Source organism: Amphiura filiformis, chromosome 7 (assembly GCF_039555335.1).
Source record: "Amphiura filiformis chromosome 7, Afil_fr2py, whole genome shotgun sequence".
NCBI lineage: Eukaryota > Metazoa > Echinodermata > Ophiuroidea > Amphilepidida > Amphiuridae > Amphiura > Amphiura filiformis.
This window is the reverse complement of record NC_092634.1, coordinates 12,368,251-12,390,883: the sequence shown is the minus strand read 5'-3', so window position 1 is coordinate 12,390,883 and position 22,633 is coordinate 12,368,251. Positions and strand designations below refer to the sequence as shown.

The 22,633-nt window shown below is 36.9% G+C and overlaps 1 protein-coding gene across 3 annotated transcripts in view; it reads left to right on the top strand.

Annotated features, from left to right (window-relative positions):
* Positions 1-22,633, top strand: part of LOC140156269 (high affinity cGMP-specific 3',5'-cyclic phosphodiesterase 9A-like) — a 361,412-nt gene that overhangs the window by 210,086 nt on the left and 128,693 nt on the right. The window lies entirely within an intron of this gene.

Below are 22,633 nucleotides of genomic sequence, written 5' to 3'. Positions count from 1 at the left end.
TCACTCGATGAAGGAGTGAACCAATCCGAAAAAGAAATGGTTACATTATCACTCAAATAGGAGTGAAAAGTACTCAATTAGGAGTGAAAGTCAGTTCACTCTAATCAGAGAGTGGAAATTTCACTCTTTTACATTTAGAGAGTAGCAAGGACGATAATTATTGTATATTTTATATGGTGATTTTGTGCAGAAATGTATAATTCATGTGTTTATGTTGCTATATATGCTGTATTATATGTAATGTAGCCCACATACACAAAAACCCTCCCAAGTTACTTAGGAAACTATTTTACATTATCATGCTGTCTGCTGAAGATAGCAACATGTTATCGACTGAAAATATAGCAACATGCTATCTACTGAAGATAGCAACATGTTATTGACTGAAAATATAGCAACATGCTATCTACTGAAGGTAGCAACATGCTATCTACTGAAGATAGCAACATTTACTGAAGATAACAACATGCTATCTACTGAAGATAGCAACATTTACTGAAGATAACAACATGCTATCTACTGAAGATAGCAACATGCTATCTACTGAAGATATAGCAACATGTATTGTTAGCTATTTCAGAAAGCAGTGTGCTATCTGTTGAAGACATAGCAACATGTTATCGACTGAAAATATAGCAACATGCTATCTACTGTTGATATAGCAACATGCTATCTACTGAAGATAGCAACATGCTATCTACTGAAGATATAGCAACATGTATTGTTAGCTATTTTAGAAAGCAGTCTGCTATCTGTTGAAGACATAGCAACATGCTATCTACTGAAGATATAGCAACATGTTAGCTATTTCAGAAAGCAGTCTGCTATCTGTTGAAGACATAGCAACATGTTGTGTACTGAGAATATTACAACATGCTATCTACTGAAGATAGCATCATGTTATACCGAAGATATAGCAATGTGTTAGCTGCTATTCTCTGAAGATATAGTATAGTAATTTGCTATCTACTATGCCTCACAGGCCTCCCCTATTATCTTGTACCTCACTCCTCTTCTTTTTCTTTCCACTTTTCCCCTATCATGCTATATATCTACTGTAGTTAGCAACATGCTATCTACTGAAGATGTCTTGGGCTAGTATTTTTTTGATCAATGAGCAATATCAAGAACTAAGTCAACCCTTGATATTCTCAAATGGCATGTATAATTGAAGACCGAATTAAAAAGACTAGTTTACGTCTGACGTCAGGGCAAAGGCATGGCGTAATTGGTTGCTGACCTGCGCAGTTTGGCCATTTTGGTCTGGTTGACAGGACGTATCATATGCAAACTAGTCTTTTTAATTCGGTCTTCAATTATAGAAACTACTCTGTCTGATATACATTGGTGTTATAGCTACTTGAGACACCATGGAACAGGCTGAAAAACAGCACTACTGAATTAGGAGCAGACATGCCAAGTTTTTGACTCATACATTGTAGTTCAAGTCAGCCCTTAATATTCTCAAATAGCATCCAAGACCTACTGTCTGATATATATCTGTGGTTATAGCTACTTGAGACACCATGGAATAGGTTGAAAAGCTAAAGCCCTACTAAATAAGAACCAAGATACCTAGTATTTAACTCACAGTTCAAGTCAACCCGTGGTATCTATAACCTAATGTCTGATATAGATTGGTGGTTATAGCCACTCGAGACACCATAGGACAGGTTGAAAAACAGAGAGTAGTGCCACTTAGGTTTTCTATACTTGACAAATCACTATACAGTGGCTATAACACTTTGATCATGGATACTCAGATGTTCCGTTTAAAGTCGGATGATATTGTTGCAGAATTTCCCCGAGAATTTCTTGTTTTCAACTTAAAAACTATCAATTATTCTTGATCAGCATGAAAATATGTTTCAAATGAGTATGAAGATGACCTTTTTTGGTAAAATGTCTTTTAAAATTGACTCTCATTTAAAATAAAAACATAGTATGGGACATATGGAAATCCACAGCATAGGCTATTCCAGTTGAAATCCATACACCCTCTGAAAGACATGACCTTAATCTCATCCCACACAGGGAGTGTGAATTTCAAATGGAGTCACCCATTCAAGTAACTGCATTTGAAACTCACACTCCCTGTGTGGAAGCCAAAGGTCATGCCTTCCATACAGGGGTGAATGACTTTAAGTGGAATAGCTTGACTGAAATGCATAGCCTATAGATACTTGCAAAACAATCACCTTGATAGATGTAAAAAGCTCTTAGCAGCCCGCCGGTCAGTCGGTGGGTCGGTCATCTTATGGCTGCATTGCCAGTTGTTTATGCGTACAAAAACACGATCATGACGTCCCAAGGGTGTATTTGATGTATAGTATCGGCATACCAAGTAAATGGGCCTATAGTGTCGCAGTAAATGCTGCAGGGATATTGAAACATGTATCAGTGCATATTTGTTTGGGGATAGCTGAAATAGATCTTGTGAGTTGAGAACATATTTGGCAAGTTGAAATGGATCTAGTGTCATATATTGATGTTGCATTTATTGACAATTGTAGGTTGTAGTATTTTCTGAGTTCAAACCATATTTGTGCGGTTTCATCCCTGGACCACTCATAATATACTACATAATACCTGACAAACAAAAAGTGGAAAGGGGCAGGGTTGTTTTTTGACAAGCTTGCAAGTAACTTACATGTTGCGTTTTGGGAGTGAAAATACTTTTTGCTTTAAACTTGTTTGCGAGCACAAGTGGTATATGTTATATGTGTCCGTGAGGAGCATTCAATAATTTGTTGTGGAGAGAGCCACATACAAGAAAGCTCATAAAAAGGATATATTTTATAAGATAACAAACCGATATTTCTAAGCATGCAGAGATGTACTCTAATGCCCGCCACAATGCCAGGGGCGGAGGACTTTGCTGTCGGGCAGGTAAATTTTCAAAAATTTCTTTGAAAAATGTTCTTACCTGCCAGGCTGGCGTGTAAGAAATTGAGAATGATAAACTGGTACTATCGCAACCCTGAGCTGATATATTCAATATTTTCCTTTTCCCATGCATCAATAAATCAAATGGTCACAACATAATCAGAGTAAGTTATATTTTTCTTGTAAATTGTGCTTTTTTAAATAGTACTTTGACTCATGCAAATGTTGGGATGGTAATGTTTCTGTTAGGCTGGTAACTTTTATGAGTTACCTGCCCGACTGGCTAGTGGCCAAATAAGTTAGAGATAAGGTAACAAACCATCAATCTTATTAGAATATTAAATATTGCTTATGAGGATCCTGGGGTGAAGCATAAACAATGGGTTGGTTTGGAAAAAAAGAAAAGACAAATTATTTTGGTTATTTGTCAGCTGTCATAAATATTGTTGCATTTGCTATAATCCACCACATCTGGTCCGTTGTCCTAACATACGTGTAGTCAATTTGCCTAAGCCTGGTCCCATCAGGACCCAAGTGTGTTTCCAAACATGCAAACATTAATTTTCAATATTATGATCAACAACATAACAAGAGCTGAGGCTTTTATATATGTTGTACTAAATTGTTGGGCATGCAAGGCATGTAAACTGATCCCCAAACTGATACCAATTGCCGAAACTTCTCATTAAATATTTAGAACACTCTGAAAAGCTTATTTATAAGCTCTAAATACCAAATATACCATGTATTATTAAAAGCAATGATAGCCAATGCATGTCATCAAACATTTATAGCTTAGTGTAAACTGATATTTACTATAAATAAATAACAAATATATTATGTTATCTCAAGAGTAAGATATGATGATAGATCAGAGACTTCTCTATTTATTTATTTGCACAGAAATCCAATATACAAACCAATACACCTGTTGACAGCATCTGTTGAAAGAATACTTTTATTCTATGAGCATTTTATGTCACAACTTTCGTAATTAGCTCCTGTCCCAAAAGGGACTTTAGGTAAGCTTACAAAGAAAATGAAATTGCTATTTTCTCACTGGATGTATTACTTTTAATGCATTTCTTGCATTTAATAATTTATCCTAACAAATTGCATAACAGCTTATTTTGTTTTGTATCGGCAGAGATAATCAGTTAATAGAGATGAGAAGTTTATATACAGTCCACAAGTTCCCCCCTAATACTTTTTTTAGAATGAGTCAAAATATATTTTACGAAATGTAAAAATGTAAAATGATATGTATAGCCCTATTTGTTTTACAAACGTGGACCAATTTATAGCATCACATGTCATTGCGTTCAGTCACAATGGTTAATTATGTAAGAAAAGAGACCGTTTTAAAAGTGGCACCTGAGTCCATAGCAGTCATGTTTTCTTAAACAAACACATGAATAGACCTGCCTACTGTATTGTTTGAGAGCTGACTCCTATGGACTCAGATGCAACTTCTAACACTGTTTAAAACGGTCTCTTTTTTGACATAATGAACCATTGTGACTGAACGCAATGACGTGTGATGCTATAATTTGGTCCATATGTGTAAAACAAATACGGCTATCCATACCTTTTTACTCGTTTGCATTTTATCAAATATTTTTGATTTATTTAAAAAAGTATTTAGAGGAGAACTTATAAGTTGTGGACCCTATAATTATAAGCTATATTGTTTAGCCTGTGAAGGGCATCTTGTAAACTATGGAAGGGGAAGATGCTCACTATAGTCTATACTCTTTATTTTACCCCTATTTTAGTATACCATTTTTCACACTGATGTGGCAGTGACGTCAACACGTTGAGGCAGCTGTTTCACTCGCGCATCTATGCGGCATCTTTAAGAGTGTGTACACTAACACTGTGAGTAATGCTAGCAATTTAAAGCTACACCCAATGAAATATCCACTGTCGTCACTTCCACATCAGGGTGAAAAATGGTATAGGGATCCAGGTGCCTATTTCACTGGTGCAGTATCGAATCCTGTGCTAACTTTATCCTGCAGAGCTTGTACACAGTTGTATGAGGCAAGTTGTTGGCAGGCATGCCCCATAAACCATGCAAAAGCACTGAATACCCAGTAACTATATTTGTACAGAAACTGTACATCCCAGGACCCATTTTCTCACCAAAATGACACTGATATTGTACTTCCATCCTAATGAATGCATGTAGCCTGACGTTTTTGTGTGCATTTGCAGCTCTCCAGTGATTTTCAGTTCACAGCAGTGATTTCTGGTCAAATGATTATATTAGTTTAGGCCTTTTGCTCTTCTCAGTGGTTGTCACCGCTGAAAATACTATTTTACTGAAGTGAGAAATGCTACACAAAACATCAAACTATAACCTTTAACAAAGCTATGGGTATCCATATTTATGTCTTTTTGTGACAACATGGACCTATTTGTGACAAGGGAGCTGCAAGTTCAATGTAAAATTAATGTGATTTCACCTCGCTGTATTTCACTGTGTTTGATTTAGTATGTTGAATTCAACCATGCAGTACAAGTGTGAAGCACTTTAGCTTGACAGCATAATTCTGCTACTACAATTCTTTTCCAGACAATTTTGATATACAACAAGCCCTATTTACTTAAATTAAAAGTAGAAAAATGAACGTGGAAACAAACAGCTTTATAATGCTATTTGGTTGAAAAAGAATGCAGCAGTCTTCTTAAAGGGGGTCTCCGGCAATCACAACATTATGCCTTATATGTTACAAAATTAATTATCAAGCACGAATCACATGGTTTTATTTAAAACAAACTCATATTGACCATCAAAAGTGAATAAAAACAGTCGGCTCTCAACACGTGATATTCAAAATTCCCGCACCATAATAGTCTAAGTGCAATGACATATTGGTTATTTTTGCTCAATTGTCGTCAACCTTCATTATATTATTGGGACGTCATTGCACTCGACAATTTCGGCGCCCAGGAAATTTGAATATCGCGTGTTGAGAGATGGATGTTTTCTTAGTTTTTATGGTCACTATGAGTTTGTTTTAAATAAAACCATGTGATACATGCTTGATAATTATTTTTCTTACATATAAGGCATTATGTTGTGATTGCCGGAGACTCCCTTTAAAAGTTTTGTACCATTGGAAATGGTAATATTGAGTAGTTTAATTGCCGGAGACTCTCTTTACAAGTTTTGTACCATTGGAAATGGTAATATTGAGTAGTTTAATTTCTGATCCTAATAAGATTGAATACTGTATGCATTTTCTCCAAATAACCAGAGCTATGTCAAGAACTACTGAATCAATTGCTTGTACTTTTAATACATGTTGATTCCAAATGTGGTCATGAAAATTTACAATTCTCAGGGGTGTGAGAGGCCAGATATTTATCTGTTTTCAGATATTTTTTTTCAACTTCCAGATATTTTTCTACGCTTGTTGTTTACTAAAGTATGTATGGTTTAAATAATTTCAGATATGTTTTAGCTAAAACAGATATTTTTTCAAAGACACACTCTCAGGCCTGAATTCTGAAAAAAAAAGTGAAACTCGTCGTCTGCAGTCGACACCCGCGTGGTGAGAGTTAACAACACCAGGGGGCAGATGAGCACCATTTAAATATACTTTATAATTAGATTGATTGTATTGATAGTTTGATATTCATGAGCTAGCTTGGTAAAGATGCAGTGAATTTTGCCCTTTAAAAAGAGACCTGTGGCAGTCGATTTAATATTTTAATATCGAATTCATTTCAGCTGAAAAATCTCAGGATTGACAGCATGGTTAGAGCATAGAACCTCTATGGGTTTGTGGTTAAAGGGGTATTATACATCTTGTGTGAGAAATACCTTACTTTGTTTCCATCATTTTTGTTTCACAATGATTTTGAGTAATCTGTATTTTTTTCCGGATGTTATTATCAATTGAGGAGCTCACCAACTCCATGCTATGATGTTGTTCTATAATAGAGGATGCTAGGTCTAAAAGGGGGTTTATAAAACAGGGGTTCAAATTCGCAATCAATTGCGGGAACCTGTTGAGGTTCTAGCAAAAACCCTTTGCCAAAACCAAAACCAGGCTTTTAATTCCCACATAATATTAAGAAAAACAGATAAAATCATAGGCTGTCACCACATTCCCCTTGTACCTGGCCTTAATTTTTTTGCAGTTTTTTTGTTACACAATGCATGTCACTTTTACTACCCTTTCACCACAATGCTCAAACTTAAAACTAACTTTTCTAAGATCATCTGGCCAATCGGCCACTGTTGCCTTTGTCACTGATTTAAATTTTGCCTTCTCAACATTTCAGAGAATATTTGTGGATTAATGATATTATTAAATCATATTTCTGTTGCAGTAAAGGAAGGTAAAATCTAACGCAACATGCAATCTGAGACTTCTTGGAAGCTTACGAGAACCAATTTTGGTTCTCCTAGTTGTAATCCAGCGAGAACCTTCAGGAGAACCGGTTCTCGGGTTCTTGTCCGATTTGAAACTCTGTAAAAGTAACATAAAGTACATTTCTTCTTTTCACCACTCACTTTTTGTGGGTTCAAAGTTTTATAAAAAAAAGAGAAAAAGTCCCCTTTTTGTTAAAGTCCTGTCTTATAGTTACGCACCTGGGAGAGACTGCTAACATATGGAAATCCCTCAATCTATTCCATTCTAAGAACCATGACAATGAGAGATCCCAATATTGGCTGTATAGATCAACCTAACCCAGACAGTAATACCTGAAAGTGATGGATGCCTCTACGGTCTCTTACAAGTTGTTTCTCTTTTGCACGACTAACTACCTCTGGTGCAATTGTATGAAATATGTACGACAATAAACCAACTCAAATTGAAAACATGATACCTGCGATGAATTATGCACATATTATCAAATGTTAGCGATGAAAGAACGCAGGTGCTGTAGGTTGAATTGACTAGTGTTAATACTCGCAAATAGTTGTTGTGATAGCGCTAACATAGGAAGCTCTTTGATTCCAAAGTTTGTTTTGATGAGCATATCTCAAGAACCACTGAACCAATACTACATATGTTTGTACTCTTTTGAAAGCATTTTTTATGTAGATTGCAAATATGTGCAGAAAAAATGAAACTTTTTCAATTTTTTCACAAATTTATAAAATTGTTGATGTTTTATCGTCAGTGAAGATGTTATTAGATGATGGAAGGTTTGACTACAGCAAACTTGGCAGTATATATCTATTATTCAGTTCAGTGACCTTGCTCATCCCATTCATAAATTAAGTATCACATCATCTCAAACATTGATCAATTATCTTGTCAATATGGTAACAGTCATTCTGGAGCATTGCGGCGTGAATTACCACAACAAACAACGTATTATTGCCGTCTGAAAAGGTCAACCCGTGCTAGTCTGTGTAGGGTATAATATTTGTGTCCATGCCAGTTTAACCCTATGAGAACTACCTGCCTATTGGTCAAAAAGGAGTTTTCATTATCAATTGGACCAATCAGCAACATTGTTAGAATAATTTCACCAAAAAAAAATTAGGGTGAATTATTTACAAACCTCCATTCTGATTGGTGATTAAAGTGAAAATATCACGTAATTGACCAATCAGAGGCAATGTAAAATCAGCAAAGTGGTGCTCACAGGGTTAAAAACAAGCATAGTCAACTGTAACATTCTGCTATCTAGGGATAGCTGTTTTTCACTTGCAATATCTTTGTGTCAGTTTGTAAAAACAACCCTGTACAGTGGGTATATATAATACTTGTTTTAATCTCCCACACAATCTGATTGCTATAATTAGAATGTAGTTATATTAAGATGAAGTCCTGGATGGAGACTGATTGGAGTGCTGATAGGATTTTAAAGGGTTGCAAACAGATTTTTTTGTAAACAACCTAGCTAACAAAACGTTTTAACAGGTTATATTTTGGGTTTTTGTTTTGGTAAAAACGTTTTAATCAAATTAAATGTTGGGTTATATAAAGGTAATAAAAATGTTTTTAAAACGTTTTGTATGAAACCACACAACAAAACGTTATTGTTAAATATTTTGTGCATGCAAAAGCAATTATGAGGTCTGCTACTACAATATCCACAAGCAACTCGGCCTTCTGCATTGATGTCAGCGCTATACGCTTCTTCTTGTCGTGGTGCTGCGCACTTTGGTATCGGCGCTACACACCTCTCCTGTTTGGACATTGTGATCCGAGGGGAACTAATCAAGTTTTTGTGCTAAAAATCCCCAGCAGAGATCAACTCGAAATGTTGTGTCTGGTAAAGGTAAAGGAGCCAATCCTATATCCTGGGGGGGGGGCAAAGGGGACATTTGCCTCCCCAAAATATTTTTCTTACCCCCAGTTTCCCCCTCCCTCATACTTTTAAGGCTTTTATCAGCCTTAAAACGTTAAATAACAAAAATTTCAACATTTTGCGGCAATTTTACAAAATTGACTGGTACCGCCATGCGCCACTGTGAATGAGCATGGAAAGAGTGTTGCACAACTATTTGGTGTGGACTAAATATCACATTAGTGTACTCGGGGAATGTAATGATGCTACAATTAATGTTAACAATGTGATCAAGATTAGACCAAATATTTATTTAATAAAAGTATGTTGTACATCCCTCTCCGGACCGACCCAGTTTTACAAAAAATATCTAGTGGCTTCAATAGACTTGACCATGCCTGGGAGCCAGTTTGTCCAGTCCACAAGAGCTTCAGTGTGGTCAAGTAGAACTGGTCATCAAAATGTCCCTAAGGATCAGTCCTAGTAGGTGCTCCTTATGATACAATGTATATTCAAAGTACTATAGTCTTTCCAGAAGAGTTACCAGAGATGAACAAGTCTGTTCCACAGCAGCAGAAATGAGTATCCCATTATGCTTTGTAGTACATGTACTGTAACTGCACATGCAATAGAAAATGTATGCAAAATCTCTCATTTCAACTTCCAATTACTCACTTAAATCAGGGATACTTAAGACTTTTGTTTGAAAAATACGACCCCCATAGTATTGTGAAACTATAGGTCGCTTTATTTTTAAGGGGTACTACACTCATTGCATTTTTTTGCAGTTTTTGGGGGGCATTTTGTGAAGAAATGAGAAAAAAATTGGACAAAGTGGTATGCAAAATGAAGGGGCAAATCTTCTCGTTCTATTGGAGGCATCGGTATCAATGTATACAGTTGCTATGGAGCAAACAGATACACTGCAATGCATGATGGGATAGTCCCTTCAGCTACTGTGAGTCTGTTTTATCTTGAAGTGACCCTTGATTTGAGAGGGCTTAGCTCTCTTGACCGTAGGAGAGGGACAGTTCTTGACTGCTCACATAGTTGACAAGACCCACCCTTAGCGCATCTGATATTTGGAAAGGTTAAAGGCTTGAATTAAGTTCAGGATTTAGGCCATGAGATGTTACGGCTTGTGCAATAAGTATAGGCTCATGGGTTGGGAACAATTTCTGAAAGATATGCCAGAAATCCTTTAGGAATTTTTGAGAAACCAGTTTTCCAACCTTTAATGGTGTAGCTGTTATGATATCAGTGTAGTGAGCAAAATATGTGTAAGTTTTAACATTTTGATAGTGCCTTTTGAAAGGGTAAAGTTAAAACTGTACCCAAGTGACATGCTGAAACAAGAATTGCCAAGATGGATGAAAATCTGCAAGTGTAATGTTTCTTTTTATTTTTCTTAAAACATTCACCTCATTAATGTTAGTCAACTTTCATGCTTAAATAATAACGAATGCATTACTCCTACAACTGTGTTTCCCTATGCGCATGTTTTCTTTTCTGTTTAAAGGTGCATGATCTGATTTTTTATACTGTGTTTTGTACTCTACTTTGAGGCCTGTACAACAATAATTTGATTCCCAAGTTTGAGTTCAATTGTACTAGCGATTTTGATACCAGAAGCAAAAATGTGTTTTACAAAGGCACATAGAACAGTATGTATGGTAACCAGCATGGCGATCAGACAATCACTTTTTCGTTCATAACATCTAAACGGAACATATTTCAGGCCTAAAATTACACTGGAATTATGAGAAAAATATGAGGTTGCTTCTGATGAAAAAATATTTATTTTGATAGGATAAGGTATTGTTCAATATTTATGCTGGGTGAGAGTTTTGACGAAAAACAAAAATTGTGTCCCGCCATCCCCCTTGTTTTCCCCTTTTCCCCCATTTAAAGCGTAACATTCCCACATGGTTCAAGTAAAAATTCAGACCCCCCAAAGAACCAAAATTATTTGGATTTCACCCTTAAAACTCCCACTTCCCCAGCGTAAATATCAAATGAGGGATGAAGCTATCGATCTGGTCACCCACCTTTAATTCATTCATCATTTAAATTTCTTGTGACAGTGTTTCTATAATGTGCAATCAGTACATTGTTTCTATTCCTAAGGCTACTTGGTCTTGTTTGAACCGTGCTATTACATAACAGGAAAGAAACCGCTGCATGTCATGACTATTCAATTTGAAATTCAGGCATGAAAAAGAGAGCAAGGAAAGGTTTCTTATAAACTTTACACACAAAATCTAATGTACTTCAAGAAATAGAGAAAGGTTTCTTTATTACGCACAAATTTTAATACAATTCCAAAACAGTTTTTGTCACAGCTTAAATATGTTATAAAGAACAGTTGTCAAAGAAGTTAATTTTACAGTGAACCAGCATTTTTCTCTTCCAGGATTGTAGAACTCTGTACTTTTTCTATGAAGAATTTGCTCCTTTAAAAAGATCCTGGTGTTAGTTTAAATAGCTAAGCATAAATGGAGCACAGATTAGGAGCTATTAAGATAAATACAGCAGCAATTTTGCTGCAGAATTTTTCCACTGCGGCAACAAAACGTTGATAAAAAGCCTTGATTAAAAACTCATCATTGAGTGCAAACTAGCAGCAGAGAACAAACAACACAGTATTTGTTACAATACGAAAATACACAGAAATGGCAGACTATATATCCTGGCCCTGAAAAGAGCCATGGCCACTATGCAATCCACAAGCAAGCATTTTGGATGTTAAACATAAATCAAATAGCATGCTTGTACTTCGTCTAGAATGAATAAAAGTCATGTTTTGAATCATGACCCAATTGCAACTGTAAATGTTTACATTAGTAACACATTGGAATTGATTATGACCCAATTTAATTAAATTGAAACTTTTTTCTAGGGCAGTAGAAATGATGTTAAACGCTTTGAATACTACCTGCTGATTGGCTACAAGAAGGCTATATGTGACTTATATAGCCAATCAGCAGCATGCTAAGAATAGTTATAGGGCTGATGAGCATTGACCTTAAATATAGAAGCCATATTGTATTGGTCATTTACTAGGTGCATAGATTGAATAAGTAACCATCAAAATCTGATGTAAGAAAGGCATTAGTTCTCATGTGCTTAAGATTTGTTGTGCATGTGGAAAGTAGATTTCAAATGGAGTCACCCATGCAGGTAACAATGTTTGAAATTCACACTGCGTGTGTGGGAGATTAAGGTCATGTCTTCCATAAGGGGTGTATGGATTTCAAATGGAATAGTCTAATTTACTGTAAGGATCATTGTGTGTTCTGTAAGAAATTGTCTTCTTTTGTAGTTAGTAGTTACTCATAGGAGGAAATAACAGACACAAAATAGATGGCAAATATTTATTCCACCGCACAAGATTTAAAACTCTAATACAGCAAACTAGCAAAAATGTTTAAATGTATATTTTTACAGAATCACAGTTATAACTTGGCAAGTGGGTCAGAAGTAAGATATAAATTGTCAGCATTGGTCAATTTTGCCCCAGCCCCCAGAACACCATTGCTATGGTGTTGGAGTTAACAGAAACATCCATCTTAATATTTGACCCAATTCATGACACTTCACTCCATCATATACTTACATAGCTCATCCCATATAAGGTGTTACATCACTAGGCTAGATATATGTAGCACTCACAACACATCAATTTGTATTCAGAAAAGAACCTAATAGTGTCAATTTTGCCTTGAAACTCAACTGCATCTAGACCAGTAATATGCACAACAGGCTAGTCAAGCTGTGACTTGAGTTACGCTGTGTTTTTACAGTTTAAGTCAAGTGCTCACAATTCTGTATATGTTTCAGACACACAAGTCACCTGTTGTGGTGTTTATGTGTAAAGGACACATAATGTGCTATTCCAGTTGAAATCCATACACCCCATATGGGAGATATGACCAGTGTTCGAATTTAGGAAAAATAAATGGTTGTCCCATGGACAACCAGATTACAATTTCTGGTTGTCCGTCTAAGTTTTTGGTTCTCCGTAGGCCTACAAATGTGACTTTTGGCTAGATTTATGGTTGTCGGCGGACAACCGAATCAATATTTTTGGTTGTCCGGCGACTTTTTTAGTTGTCCCGGGCAACCGGACAACCAAAATTTCGAACGCTGGATATGACCTTAATCTTGTATTGGTTTGGTGGCGCTCGTCTGGCTGCTGCTCATCACTTCGTGCTAAGGATTTATGTAATTTTTTACCGAAATTTGACTTGAATTTTCAGATTTGTACTTAACTGATACTACAGTTGTTTATCCTAGAACATTGTGTTGCTGTTGAATTTGATTTTAACTTTTATTATTTGGTGAAACTTGGACTTTATCATCTTGACTGTGCTACGTTTTTGAACTGTATGTATGAATACTACGTATCTCCGTATTGCTTTCTATCGGTATCAATATATTGATTTGTTTACAATCTCGTACTCTAACTATTTTCTTTAATGTATCCTACTTTGAATTACTCCAAATCGATGCTGATCAGTATTGCTGAAGGTGTGATAAACACATCGCACAACAAAGTTGATTCACAAACATGGTTAAACATCAATGAATTTGGTATTAGTGCCAAGAAGAAGACCAACGTGGCTGTAGAGCAGGCAGACTAAAACAACGCCAAATCACTTCGATTGTTACGAGCGAATAAACACTTTGCCCAAAAGCCAGACGAGTAGGCCCAAACTTGATCAATCTAATCTTGTGCCAATCCCAATCAAGCATAATCAACAGAACAATATCATTAATGTCAAGTTGCAGGAAGCTTCCATAAAAACAGACAATCACTCTGTAAAACCTAAGATAGCTACCTGGAATACCCGATCTATGAACAATAAGACAACTGAAATATGTGACGTCATAATTGACAATGACATTGATGTTATTGCCATTCAGGAGTCATGGTTTCGTGGGGACGAAAGAGATAACCATGCATTGGCTGATATTGCTCTTACACTTCCCAATTTCGAATTGGTTCAATCACCAAGAAAATCGGGAAAAGGTGGTGGCCTTTGTTTTATCATCAAAAGAGGTTACCAGCTTGTAACCAACAATAGTACTGTTTACCCGAGTTTTGAACACATGGATGTTAGCATATCGCGTGGATCATCCACTGTAAGGATATTTAACATATATCGCCCACCTCCCTCCAAGGAGAACAAATTGACTGATTCAATGTTCCTGGAGGATTTCGGATGTTTCCTTGAGTCTGTTTCTCTAATTCCTGGAGAAATACTCATTTTAGGCGACTTCAACTGCCATGTCGATGATGCTCAAGACCGATTTGCTCGATCCTTCATAGAGATGTTAGACACTGTCGGTCTCAAACAACATGTGACTGAAGCGACGCACAAAAAAGGTCACACTTTGGATCTTTTAATTGATCGTTCTACCTCCAAAGTTATTGCTGGTCAGGTTAGAGTAACCCCAGAGTTGTACTCTGATCACTACCCGATTACGTGCCTCCTCAATATCCACCCTCCTAAAGCTGTAAAAAAGACTATGAAGTATAGAAAGATCAGGGAAATAGATGTCGAGGCATTCAAGCAAGATATTGAATCGTCGTTGTTGTACACTGATCCTGCTTCCGACCTTGAAGGGCTAGTGAATCAATATGAAACTGTCCTCTGCGATCTTCTCGATAAGCATGCTCCAGTTGTTGAAAAAACTGTAACAGTTAGAACACAGACTCCTTGGTATAATGACGACTTACGCTCTGCGAAACAGAAAAAGCGTCGTGCTGAAAGGAAGTATGCAAAATCCAAGTTAGAGATCGACAAGCAAATTTATGCTGAGCAGTGTAAAATCTATAAAACTATGCTTGATATGCAAAGCGCAATCATCATCGAGCAAAGATCCTTGACTGTGACAGCAAAGAATTGTTCAGAGTTGTTGACACCCTGTGTAATCCTAGCAGCAAACCAAGCGCTGCCTAAGCACAACTCAAGTTATGCGCTTGCAGAGGAATTTGCATCGTTCTTCGACGAGAAAATTCAGAAGATTCGTCAAGACCTAGATTCCGCCGTCCATCTATCGCACTCTACCACTATCAAAGACTCGTGCAGTGGAAGTCTTGAGAGATTCAATGAGCTTTCCAGTGCTGAGATTAGGAAGATCATAATGGACTCGCCTACTGAAGAGATCCAATTCCAACGGATCTATTCAAGAAATGCATTGATAGTATTCTCCCAGTTGTGACTAACATCATCAACATGTCGCTGACTTCAGGCTGTGTTCCAACAAGCTTCAAAACAGCTAAAGTGACCCCACTTCTGAAAAAGGCGAACCTTGATCAAGATGTCTACAAGAACTATAGACCAGTATCACAGCTGCAATTTCTGGGAAAACTGCTCGAAAGGTGCTGTCTAGCTCAGATTCAGGAATACTTTGCTTCCAATAATCTGTATGCTGAAGCCCAGTCTGCCTACCGTCGCAACCACTCGACTGAAACTGCCTTACTCCGTGTCACAAATGATATCTTGCTTGGACTCGATCAACATGAAGAGGCAACCCTACTTCTACTCGATCTTAGCGCTGCCTTCGACACCATTGACCACACCATCCTAATCACACGTCTTGAAGAGCGCTATGGTATTTGTGGAACAGTCCTCTCGTGGTTCCGCTCTTATCTGGATGGCGGACTCAATCTGTCGTCATTGGAGAATCTGAGTCACGTCCTAGAGATCTTACTTATGGTGTGCCCCAGGGCTCGGTAGCAGGAGCCCCTATGTTCACATTTTCCAGCGCTCCTCTCAGTGACATTATTAGCAAGCATAACATCAATCACACCATGTACGCAGATGATACACAGGTTTATCTTCTGTTCAAGCCAGCCAATAGAGACACCTCCATTCGTCAAATTGAGCACTGCGTGGAAGATATCAAGGCCTGGGCCGTTGCAAATAAACTGCAATTCAATGATGCAAAAACAGAAGTGTTGCACTTAACATCCCGCTTCAAGAAAACCACTGCCCTCGACTCGCTTACCATCTGTGACTCAATAGTAAAGACATGTTCTGAGGCGCGAAACCTCGGGGTTGTGTTTGATGAACACCTCACAATGGATGCTCACATCAGGAGTGTTCTTCGCAAAGGCTGGGCTTGCATCTTCAAAATTGGAAAGATCCGGCGGTTTCTTGATAGATCCTCGACGGAAAAACTTGTGCACGCCGTATATAACATCGCGCCTAGACTCATGTAACAGCTTATTCTTTGGGCTACCAGTGTCACAAATTCAGCGTCTTCAAAGACTTCAAAGCGCTGCGGCAAGACTCGTGACCTGTTCTAAACGCCGTCACCATATCACGCCAGTACTCTTTGAGCTTCATTGGCTGCCGGTTTGTCAGAGGATCCAGTACAAGTTATTGCTTCTGACCTTCAAGTGCCTGCAAGATCTCGCTCCAGCATATATGACTCAATTGATTACTCGGTATGAGCCGGACGCTCTCTTGATCTTCAACACAGAATCTGCTAAGATTGCCATCTACTATTCCACGGACTTTAACTTACGGTTCCAGAGCTTTCGCGATGTCAGCACCGGTATTGTGGAACAATCTTCCTATCCATATGAGATGCCATGCCTCTGTAGAACAATTCAAATCAGGTCTCAAAACTTACCTGTTCAAACAATACTTTCAGTAACATTTGCTGTTTTATTTATTTTGTGTTCACTTGCTGCTAATCTGACATATTGTAAGTGTCATTATATTTAATTATGTTGAGGGGCATGTGAGGCCCACGGATTGGCACTTGTGCTACATCGGTGGGTCTCGCATGCTTCTTACACAGGCGTCTCCATCCTTGGATGGAGGTGGTCGTGTTATTGCTTATTTATTTGCCATGCTATTTATTTCATGAGAGTAGTGTTTTCTGTGAGTGTAATAATTGTATTGTTAGTGTCATTATATTTAATTATGTTGAGGGGCATGTGAGGCCCACGGATTGGCACTTTTGCTACATCGGTGGGTTTCTCATGCTTCTTACACAAGCGTGTCCATCCTTTGGATGGAGGTGGTGGTGTTTTCGCTTATTTTTTTGCCATGCTATTTATTTCATGAGAGTAGTGTTTTCTGTGAGTGTAATAATGTTATTGTTAGTGTCATTATATTTAATTATGTTGAGGGGCATGTGAGGCCCACGGATTGGCACTTTTGCTACATCGGTGGGTCTCTCATGCTGCTTACACAGGCGTCTCCATCCTTGGATGGAGGTGGTCGTGTTTTCGCTTATTTATTTGCCATGCTATTTATTTCATGAGAATAGTGTTTTCTTTGCGTGTAATAATTTTATTGTAAGTGTCATTATATTTAATTATGTTGAGGGGCATGTGAGGCCCACGGATTGGCACTTGTGCTACATCGGTGGGTCTCGCATGCTTCTTACACAGGCGTCTCCATCCTTGGATGGAGGTGGTAAATGTTATTGCTTTTTTATTTGCCATGCTATTTATTTCATGAGAGTAGTGTTTTCTTTGAGTGTAATAATTTTATTGTTAGTGTCATTATATTTAATTATGTTGAGGGGCATGTGAGGCCCACGGATTGGCACTTTTGCTACATCGGTGGGTCTCTCATGCTTCTTACACAAGCGTGTCCATCCTTTGGATGGAGGTGGTGGTGTTTTCGCTTATCTTCTTGCCATGCTATTTATTTCATGAGAATAGTGTTTTCTTTGGGTGTAATAATTTTATTGTAAGTGTCATTATATTTACTTATGTTGAGGGGCATGTGAGGCCCACGGATTGGCACTTGTGCTACATCGGTGGGTCTCGCATGCTTCTTACACAGGCGTCTCCATCCTTGGATGGAGATGGTTGTGTTTTTTGCTATGTTTTGCCCTTGATGTTGTGTATGTGCAGCTGGCCTGCTTTTTTTATGCATAGTTTTTATTGTTTAATTTTAAGGTAAATTCATATTTTGTATATTGATAAGTATTGTAATTTTTATAAATGCTGTATTATTTTCATTATTATGTGTATTATGTATTCAGCGCCTAGAGGCGCTTTGTGTGTAATAGTGCGCTTTTAATAAATGTCTTATTATTATTATTATTATTATCTTCTACACAGGGAGTGTGAATAGGTAACTCCATTTGAAATCTACTCCACCTCTGTGGAAGATTAAGGTCATGTCTTCCATAGAGGGTGTATGAATTTCATATGGAATATCCCAGTGTATGATAATTTGTAACAACATCTTGGGTGTATACCATTGGTTTATATCAACAGTCTGTGGCTTTTTGAAGAGGAATCAATTTCAAGAGTTTCCTTTCTTTTGATCCAACATGCGAGAGTGAAATTGCTGATTTATTGAAAAGTGGACAACTTTTCGTCAATTCTGTGTTCCCACAAAGGCCAGCATGTTTAGATATTGGTTAAATGTGAAGCATATCTAGGCATTAACAGCTGAAATCGGGAAGACAATGCCGACAAATCTTCAACCAGGTCAAGTAGCCTGGTGAATGAGGTTTGCATTTCAGTAAAGTATTTCTTTGTTCTCTCATATTTGCCCGCAAGTCTGTAAAGTAAAGCAGTATTCAGACTTTTTATTGTACATACAATATTGTATGTACTGTATGTACGTTATTTAATCTATTGCCATTCTATTTCCAGTACTGTTTAAGTTCTAACGAATGTTTGATGACGTAAAATCGATAATATATTTCTGCTAGATATTGTATGTAACATATTATCGATTTTTTTCATCGTCATTCGTTAGAACTTAAACAGTACTGGAAATAGAATGGCAATAGATTGAATAACGTACATATTGTACATACAATATTGTACGACAATACTCGGAGTCTGTATACGACTTAATAACACACTGTATTCACCACAACATGTTTGGAAGGTCAGTAACTTAGGAGAAGTACCATAAACTAATCAATGGCTAATATTAGTTATATACCCCTAAATTAAACATACCAGACGGTCTATATGAATTTCGGAATATTCCTAACAAAGAAAAAGCACTTTTAATCCTTTATTTCTGCGATTCATGGAAGCCGCCATGATAGCTGCTTGCGAATCCTTTCTGCCACAAGCGGTAGTGTAACCTTTCACACAGCCCTGCAGCGAGCGTGTGTTGCTATGGCATTCGCAACCCCCACAGCGAATTTTGGTTTTTAGTGCTTTTTTTACTTTTCGTTCTCAAAAGACATTGTTGATCATAAATATTACTTAAAATACATTTTTTTATGTTCTCCTGTAGTTTTACAGGGTGTATCAAAATGATTGGTACCGAAGACTTCTCATTTTTTGCCGATTTTTTCACTATTTTTTGTGCCAGTTTGGGGTTAATTGTTTAAATATTTGTAATTATAGTAGTTTTATCTTCTCTAAGAATTTTAGATCATAAAGATAGCACATTATATTCAGAAGTTACATGATTCTATAGGAAAGTAGGTGTTTTTACACTTTTCATCGTAACGCTGGATCAGTAGCGCACCATTTTCAAAGCTCTATTTTACTGCAAATACCTTGTGAGGATGATATGTTAAAAATCATGGAAATGTTTAATATTTCCTTGCCTATTTCTTCATTCATAATATATATTAATGTAATAATCTATATTTATTGCTTGAGAGTAATATTATTGACTTGAATAATGTCGGTGGGGTGAAAGAAGTTTGTGTATCAACACCATCCAGGGCGGTAATTTAAATTGTATTTTTGAGATTACTAAGTAGATGGTGCGGTGTGGCAGAATGGCTATAGACTGTAGACAGTGTAGGTTAGTTTAGACCTGGTAAAAGTTATTGGAATGGCTCCACAGTATTCCACATTCATAGTTAAGAATCACTAGTCGACACGAAGCTATGGAAAAGTACAGAGAAGATTTAGTAGACAGTTTCTAAGAGCAAGGCGTATCCCATGCAAACATGCTATAACTTGCAATGCTTCAAAATTTGATATGGGCAGTTACAGAATGGACCCATCCCAGTTGTTAAGTTCGTTCAAGATAAGGCTTCACCTCACACTGCCAGAGTCGTAAGGCAGGGACTTCAGGAACTATCTTTCTATAAGCACATGTAAAGCAATTTTATGTTATGTATACTGAGGTGAGATATTGAAGAATATGTATGCAATAAATGGCTCAAGCAGTGAACCTATTCATCTTGTGTTGTGTAAGTCAAACCATGATTACGTCGATCTTCGTTTAAATGACAATAGCTCCCAGATGCATCAACCTATCAACTTCGGATTAATAGATCAATAAGTTAACATATGCCCCTTTCTATTTATAGTAAAAAAACTTTATTAATTGGCAATGTTATATTTTTGATATATTTTTCAAAATGTCACATAGCCCGGTACCAATCATTTTGATACACCCTGTATGGGTTAAAAAAGTCAGAGTGCACTTTGGTAAGGTATTTATGCACCCTCTAGGCTTGTGTATCACAAACAATAACATAATTTTTATATATCATCTAACCCCACAATCTAACCTATAAAGTAGATTTTATATGCTATCTACTGGAGATAGCAGATTCAATGATTTTATATGCTATCTACTGGAGATAGTGATTCAATGATTTTATAGGCTATCTACTCAAGATTCAGTGATATTATATGCTATCTACTGGAGACAACAGATTTGGTGATTTTATATGCTTTCTACTGGAGATAGCAGATTCAGTGATTGTATATGCTATCTACTGGAGATAGCGGATTTAGTGATTTTATATGCTATCTACAGGAGATAGCAGATTCAGAAATTGTTAAATGCTATTTGTTGGAGACGGCTGATTCAATGATTTTATATGCTATATAGGCCTACAGGATAAAGCAGATTGAATGACTTTAGATGCTGATTACTGCAGATGTTTGTTTCATTAAAATTAGGTAGCATTTTAATTACTTCATTTCTATCGACTGCATGGCATATTTCATGATTTCAAAATACTTGCAGGTCTATAGCATAGTGGATGATTTAAAATATTACCAATTATATGCTCCAGTTTTCAGCATCTACAGGTACTTATTACCTATCAGATAATGAGAAAAGTTGAGATATATTGAAGACATTTAATCTATTTAACAGTAACTCATACTACAGATTTGAATACCTTCTTGTTAATACTGGATGACTAAGTGCTTTCGTAATTCATTGCAACAATCTTTTTATTCCACTTTTTGATACTTTACATTTAGCACTTAGCGCATAATTTAAAACATTAGCAATTTTATTTACATAAAAGAAGGACCAATTTATTCCAACTCTTGACTATTAATATTAACCCTTGGGTAATCATCAAGTGCAATAGACAAACGAAAACATTTGTACAAATTGTTAACAAAATAGTTCAATTTGGTACTTTTCTTTCTTGATATTATTAGAAATCATCATGAAATATGTATTTCAGTACAAACATATATTCAGAAGTTCCTGAAATATGCCTTAACATTTCAGCAATCGCACATTGGCGTCGATTTCTTCTTGACATTGGGGTTTGAACATTTTTTGTGAAGTATAGTGAATTCAGCACCTTTTGGCGACAGAATAAGGTTATGCTACAAATACACACAAAGTGTGCAAAAAAATTGGCATATTGGAGCTAAACTAATCAAATATGGTGTAAAAGTGAACTAAATTTGTGTGAAGCGCAAAAATTTGACACCTTTGGGTCTAAAACAGGAGGTAGTTTATGGACAGATTCTGTTTTCTTGGACAAATTTATCTCCTAGTCATAGCAGGTCCTCGTCAGATCAATCAGGCAGGCTGCATGCCAGCAGAGGGAAAATAGCACTTTTGTTTACAGTGGACATTACAGACATTATTATTTATGTGTCTCAATATTGCCTGTTGGCAAGCAAGAATATTTACATCAAGTACAATTTATCATAATATGTGATGCGATCAAACAAAATCAGTTGGATGTTGGAAATACTGATTTTGAGATATAGCCAAACAAAGGGGTTTCAACAAAATGTAGCCTTGCATATGCTGCTTACAATCCAATCAGAAGCTGAAAATTGAATATGTCCAACTTCAGACTGATTTTGCTTGAAAATTTTGCTGAAAATAGACATTGGACTTTGGGCCTTTTATATGTTTAGCCACTTGAAATATTGATATTGCATCTGCGTTTGCCCATCGGCAACTATAGGGTATACAATGTCCTCATCAGGTCGATGTCTGGAGGCTAGACTGGAGTTTCCTACAAGAATGCTGGAACACAATATATTCACCTGTAATACCTGGACATGCTGCAGTATTCCTAGCAGGTGATTGTATTGTTTCTCCACACACTTTCCAAGGCAGTTATCCTGATGACCTCTCATGCAAGCAACCTATAAATAAGTATTGTGTTTAGAGAGATCTGATGAGTCCATTACAAAACTATTGCCGCATGTGTTGCATAATGGGCTATTCCACTTAAAATCCACACTCCCTGTGGAAGATTTAGCTAAAGTCTGCCACAGAGGGAGTATAAGTTTTGAATAGAATAG